Source organism: Bos mutus, chromosome X (genome assembly GCF_027580195.1).
Source record: "Bos mutus isolate GX-2022 chromosome X, NWIPB_WYAK_1.1, whole genome shotgun sequence".
Classification (NCBI taxonomy): domain Eukaryota; kingdom Metazoa; phylum Chordata; class Mammalia; order Artiodactyla; family Bovidae; genus Bos; species Bos mutus.
Genome location: NC_091646.1, coordinates 68,110,699 through 68,117,578, shown reverse-complemented (window position 1 = coordinate 68,117,578; position 6,880 = coordinate 68,110,699).

Genomic DNA, 6,880 nt, shown 5'->3' with positions numbered 1-6,880 from the left:
GGTGAGAGTCCATGACTGAGCAACTTTACTTTCCCAAAAACTTTCATGCATTGAGAAACAAATGGCAACCCACTCCAGTGTATTTGCCTAAGAGAATCCCAGGGATGGGGAGCCTGGTAACAGTCCATCTAGGGGTGTTAATGCAAAGTTGGAGTGGACTGAAGTGACTAATAGAAGGAACTAGCTACTTTTAAGCACAGGAATAGTCCCAAGTAATCTGCAGTCATGAAAATGGAGGTAGGTGGGGGATGGGATCCTAGGACATTGCATTTAGGCACATTAACAGTCCCTTGCATCCCCCTTAGTAATGCAAATAGAGTAGGAGGGCATGGGAATCTCAACAGAAGAGACTGTAGCTCTAATTGAGTCCATTAACTATTCCAAGTAACCTCTGCAGTCATGCAATGAACACAGGTAAATATAAAAGACTGTAAATGCATTTAAGCACGTTAACAGTCTTGGTTACTCTATGTGGTACTACAAATCCAGTAAGAAAGAAAATGATTCTAAATTAACAAAAGGTACTGTGGCTGCAGTAAAGCACATTAACAGTCCCATTAATACCCTCTTTGAATAGAGAAGGCAGGTAAACATACCCAGTACTCTTGCCTGGAAAATCCCTTGGACTCTGGGAGGAGCCTGGTAGGCTGCAGTCCATGGGGTCAATAGAAAGGACAGCAGACTGAGCCCATTAACAAGTCCTTTTGACTTTCATGCATTGGAGAAGGAAATGGCAACCCACTCCAGTGTTTTTGCCTGGAGAATCCCAGGGATGGGGGAGCCTGGTGGGCTGCTGTCTCTGGGATTGCAGAGTGGGACACGACTGAAGCGACTTAGCAGCATGCCCTGTTTTATAATGCAAATTAGATCATGGGGAAGTAGGCCAACAGATGAGACTGTATAGGCAGGTAAGTGCATTACCAGTCCCAAATACCCTCTGCAGTCGTGAAACAGTTAGCTGGGGACAGAATCCTGTGTTAATATAAGAGATTGTAGCTGCTTTTAAGCACATTAGCAGTCCACTGTGTTAATGCAATCATGTAGGAATGGATAGAAATCTAGACTAACAGAAGGAACTGTAGTTACTTTTAAGCACAGTAACAGTCCCAAGTAATCGGCAGTCAGGAAAAGGGAGTTGGGTGGGGGGTGGGATCCTAGGTTAAAAAAGGGGGGAGGAGGACTATACTGGCATCTAAGCACATTAACAGTCCTTTGTGTCCTCTTTGGTAATGTAAAGTGAATTAGGAGGGGATGGGGTCCAAGGCTAGTGGTAAAGAACCCACTTGGCAATGCAGATCTAAGAGACGCAGGTTTGATCCCCGGATGGGAAAGATCCCCTGGAGGAGAGCATGGCAACCCACTTCAGTATTCTTGCCTGGAGAATCCTATGGACAGAGGAGACTGGCAGGCTACAGTCCGTGGGGTCACCAGAGTTGGACACAACTGCATGCATGGACTACCCACCAAAGATAAGGGACAGTAGTACAGTTAAATCCATTAACAAGTCCTATGTAGGCTCTGCAGTAATGAAAGGGAGATAGTTGGTGATGGAATCCTAGGTTAACATAAAGGACTGCAGCAGCCTTTAAGCACATTAACAGTCCCTGAACCCTCTGTGGTAATGCAAATTCAGTAAGAAGGGAACTGATTCCGGTTTAACTGAAGTAATGGTAGCTGTAATAAAGCCCATTACAAGTCCATTGTCCCCCTTTTGGTAATGCAAATAAAGCAGGAGGACATGGAAGTCTTTACTGAGGGGACTGTAACTCTAACAGAGCCTTTTGACAGTCCCAAGTATCCACTGCAGTCTTACAAAGAGATTTAGTTGGGAATGGGATCATAGGTAAACATAGAGACTGCAGATGCATTTAAAAGCGTGTCAACAGTCTCTGGTACACTCTAGAGTAATGCAAACTGAGTAGAGTGATGGAATTCTAGACTAACAAAAGGGACAGTAGTGCAATTAAGCCCACGAATAAGTCTCACATATGCTGTGCATTAATAAAAAGGGAGTTAGGTACTAATGGGATCCTAGGTTAACTTAAAGGACTGTAACTCCACTTAAGCACATTAACAGTCCCTTGTACCCTTTGTGGTAATGCAAATCAAGCAGGAAGGGAACAGATTCTAGACTAACAAAAGGAACTGTAGCTGCAATACAGTTCATTAACAGTCCCAAGTACCCTATGCCGTCATACAGAGTTAGGTGGGGATGGGTTTCTAGGTTAACATTAGGGACTGTAGCTGTATAAGCCCATTATCATTCCTTCGTACTGCCTGTGGTAATGCAAATCATTCAGTAGGGGAATGGATATTAAACCAGCCATAGGGTCTCTACGTACAATCAAGCCCATTAACTGCCCCAAGTATCCTCTGCTGTAATGCAAAGGCAGTTAGTTGGGGATGGGCTTCTAGTTAAAATGAAAGAGTCCCTAGGGATTCCAGTTTTGCAAGTGAACAATTTTAGGAAATGGCCTTAGGTAATTAGCACCCTTTCAGAAGTAAAGATGATGCAGAGTTCCTGATACAAAAGGCTGAGGTGTAATCAATTAGGTTTGTGCACATAAACTGTTCTAGTTCAGACTTCTTAAGTAGTAAGGGTGCCCTGATGGAAGACAAAGTGAGCCAGTGTGACTAGTTTACAGGACATGGACAAAAGCAATTATGGACGTTATAAATTCAAGAGGAGGGCCCTTGAGAGTTCAACCCACGTAGCCTGCAAATAGGATACCAATGGCCCATTAAAACGGACAGGACTCTGGACAACTGCAACTATGCAAACTAAATGTCCAAGAGCTGAGTTCTTGAATAATCTGCACGACCCAGCAATATTCCACCAAGTGTGGGGTTTCATTTTTTATTGCATGGGACCATGGATATATGCAATTATGCACATCAATTTTTTAATAAGAGAAGGGACTTTGGGTAATCAGAACTCCTCAGAAGAAATGGGATTGAGATAAGAGATATCCTAGACTAATCGGTAGGATCATGGGAAATGAGAATTTTACATATTAATCCAAGGTGGCAGGTAGTCCGCACTACCTAGGGGCATTGAAAAGAGTATGGGCGGATCTTACCTGTTAAGCTGGACCGTGATCAACAACAACTGAATCTATTAATATTCCAGAGTAAGTGACTTTTAAGATGAGCACTTCTGCTACAGTGCAAAGAAAGGACTTGTGTAATAAACAATTGGGATTCTACACATTAATAATTCAAGGAACATGGTCTCAGGTAGTCAGCAATGCCTAAGAGCAATGTAAATAGGATGGAGGATCATTGGTTAATGGGGAAAACAAAAATTACAATTTGGTACTTTAATTGTCCAAGAACAGGACTCCCCAGAAGCAGGGCAAAATTTGTAGGATGCCTTTGTTTAATGGACAAAGCTATGACAACTGGGACTGAGCACATTAACCAAAAAAATTGGGTTTTCTGTGCCCTTTGCTGAATGCAAGAGGGTTTTGGACTGGAATCTAATCCAATAGGCAGGGTTATGGACAATTACAACTTCACTCAATACAAAGAGTTTAGGTGGTCAGCTCAGTAAATACGCACTGTCCAGAAAACTAGGATTGTGAGTACTGCAGCAATGACAGAGGAATGGTTTCTCCCTTATTGACAGGGGATTGAGAAGATTATGAGTAACTAGACTTATGGGCAATAATTGTCTGATATGAAGCTCTCAGTTAATTAACGTTTCTTAACATTAATGCAAAGGGTGAATGGATTCTTTTTTCTAACATGGACCAAGGGACAAATGGGATTCTGTACATTAACTGAAAATGGTGACTTGGATAGCCAGCACTCAAGATCAGGAATGCTAGAGGTAGACAGCGTATCCCAGTCTAATGGATGAGCAATGGACAACTTATTTTTTTCACTGAATTAACAAAAATTGCACTGGCTTTAAGCAGAAACAGGACTGAGTCTGGGCTGGGGCTGGGGCTGGGGCTGGGGCTGGGGCTGGGGCTGGGGCTGGGGCTGGGGCTGGGGCAGGGGCAGGGGCTGGGGCTGGGGCAGGGGCTGGGCTGGGGCTGGGGCTGGGCTGGGGCTGGGGCTGGGGCTGGGGCTGGGGCAGGGGCTGAGGCCAGAAAGGGGATTGCTGGGAACAGGGTTGCAGAGGAGCTAGGGGCTGTAGAGGCAGGGGACCACAGAAAATTGAAATTATGAACAATAATTCTCCAATATAATACATTCTAATAGAAGAAGCAAATTCACAGCAACTGGTTTCCTGCAGGTTGTTGGATCATTAGTCAATGAGTGCAGCATTAAGAGTAGGGACAAAGCAAGGCCTGAACCTGAGAGGACCTTCAAATATTCCTTTTCACATTCGGTCATAAAGTTAAATTTTTAATTAACTACTTCTATGCTACAAGACTCTTCAAATATCCAAAGGGAAGTAGTCTATGAAGTCAATTTCAAAGTAAAAAAAAAAAAAATTCTTAGTGGTTTATTATTTGACTTTAATATCTAAATACAAAAAAAGCTTGAGGGGTTCATTAAAAAAAAAAAACAAAACTGAAAACTTTAAGGAATTTTAAAGGAACCCAAATATGAAAACTCATTAAATGTAATTAAAATGAATTCTACAAATAAGTCCCTAAACACATTTCCATACTAGTCACTTAAGGCTGAAATCGAACACTAGCAAACCACATAATCAAACTATGTATGACTGACATCCAATAAATAAATAGAAATCAAAATCCGACCCCAGTATTAGCCACGGGGTAGGTGTTCCTCTTGAGGAAGGCAGGGATTCCTCTTCTGCCAACAGTTGGCCAACGATCATCTGCGATCCATTCTGGTCCTTGCCACGACTCACCGCCAAGTTCACACTTAGCAGGCATGGCGCACTGCCCCTGGCCACAACGCAGAAGAGCAGGGGGCGGGGAAGGGGGAAGTGGGGGAAGGGCTTCGGCCACGGCACCAATGCAGAGGAATGGCGTGAGGTTCTGCCTGCACAACCTAATATCCAGCACTGCAAGTGGCAATGAGGGAGGGGAGGGAGCCAGTGAGAGGGGAGGGAGGAGGTGGAAAGGCCAAATGTCCTTGGAAAGACTTTGGTACCACCCACTGAGATTAGTACAAATGTGGCCAATCCTGACTGGCTGAATAGAGACGGTAGCGAGGTGCTATGCTAACTCATCTAATTCCATCCTCCACTAACTGGCTGTGACCGATTCTACCACCCTTTCTGATTGGGTGGGACACGCGGCAATCTAACACTGCCAATCCCTCCTTTCACTTTGTCCGCGGCAAAGCACGCCATCTTTAACAATGCGGCAGGCCCTCCTGATGCAAAGCCCGCCAAGAATGTAACGGTCAAACACCCCTGCCACGATATCCACGTGACAAACTGCCATGATATCCACATGACAAGGTCAGCCATATTGTCCCTGCAGCAAAACCTATCAGGAAATGCACACGGCAGAGACAAAAGCCCGCCATGTTTTAGACTGCGGCAAGTACTTAAGCGGCCATCTTTTACTATGTAACAGAATATTTCTACCGCCATGCTGCACACTAGAACAAAGACACCCATGATGTGGCTTCCCGCCATTGGAACACTGCGGCAAAATGGATCCGCCATTTTGAACACTCTAACAAAGCAGAGAGCCATGCTAAGCAATGCTGCAAGGTCAAAATCGCCATTTTGAACACTGCGCCTAATTCTTCTTCCGCTCATTTTCCATTAGACCCTTGTAATATGACATAGGATGATCCTATGTTTTCCCACCTCATGATACCACAATTCATGCCAAGCTCCTAACATGATCCAAGTCAGCTTATTCAAAACATTTAACTCATGCAATGCATACCATTTCCTTTGCCTGTCGCATTGTTCATCTTACCTTCCTAGTGATACTTAGCACAGTTACCCCTCAGCCAAGCTGGGCGGCAAATCTGAAGTGGCCGCCATCTTTCCTCCCCAGCCTAACCAACCCTCTAGCCTAACTGCAAAGTCATCTCCCAGCCAAAGCCGTAGTTCCACTCACACAACACAAACGATTAGCAGCAAAATTTTGTAGACATTCCAGATAGTACAACGAACCACAAAACCCAACACTTTTCCAACCATATAAAGCCCCGATGGGTGGTGTAAAACAAAAATCTAAGCAGGTATCCGCGGCCCCGATGGGCAAGGAAAAAAAATTAAAGCAGGTATCCGAGGCCCCGATGGGCAAGAAAAAAAAAATTAAAGCAGGTATCCGAGGCCCCGATGGGCAAGGAAAAAAAAAAAACCAACACATTTAAAAAAGAGGCAGGTATCCATTGCCCCGATGGGCCAGGTTAGGGAGAGAGGGGGTACACAGCAGGTATCCGAGGCCCCGATGGGCTAAGGGGGAAAAAAAAAATTAAAAGCAGGTATCCGTGGCCCCGATGGGCAAATTAAAAAAAAATAAAATGAAAGGCAGGTATCCATGACCCCGTTGGGTAAAAAATAATAACAATAATAATATATCTATCTACCTATCTATATACACACTAAAACCAGGTATCCACAGCCGCGATGGGCAAATAATATAGAAAAGGAGGAGAAAAAGAAAAAGAAACCACAAAAAACCCAGAGGAGGCAACCAAAAATCATTCCAAAGAAAACGTCCTTTAAAATGGAAAATTGCCTAAAAATATCCCCAAGTATCTGTAAAATACTGAGAAGGTGTCAAGAAAATACTAGAAGAAAGTTCAGGTTTTTAAAAATATTTTATGAATTTTTGGTGTAATTTTTTCCAAGAAATATGCCATAAGGCATGGTTGGGGTCTGGAAAATGTTCCAGAAAGAACCACACAGGCAAAGAAATCCAATATTAATAAGCTTCCATCTCGGGAAAAGAAGAAATATGGCGGTCGCAGCAAAGTGCAGCGCTTT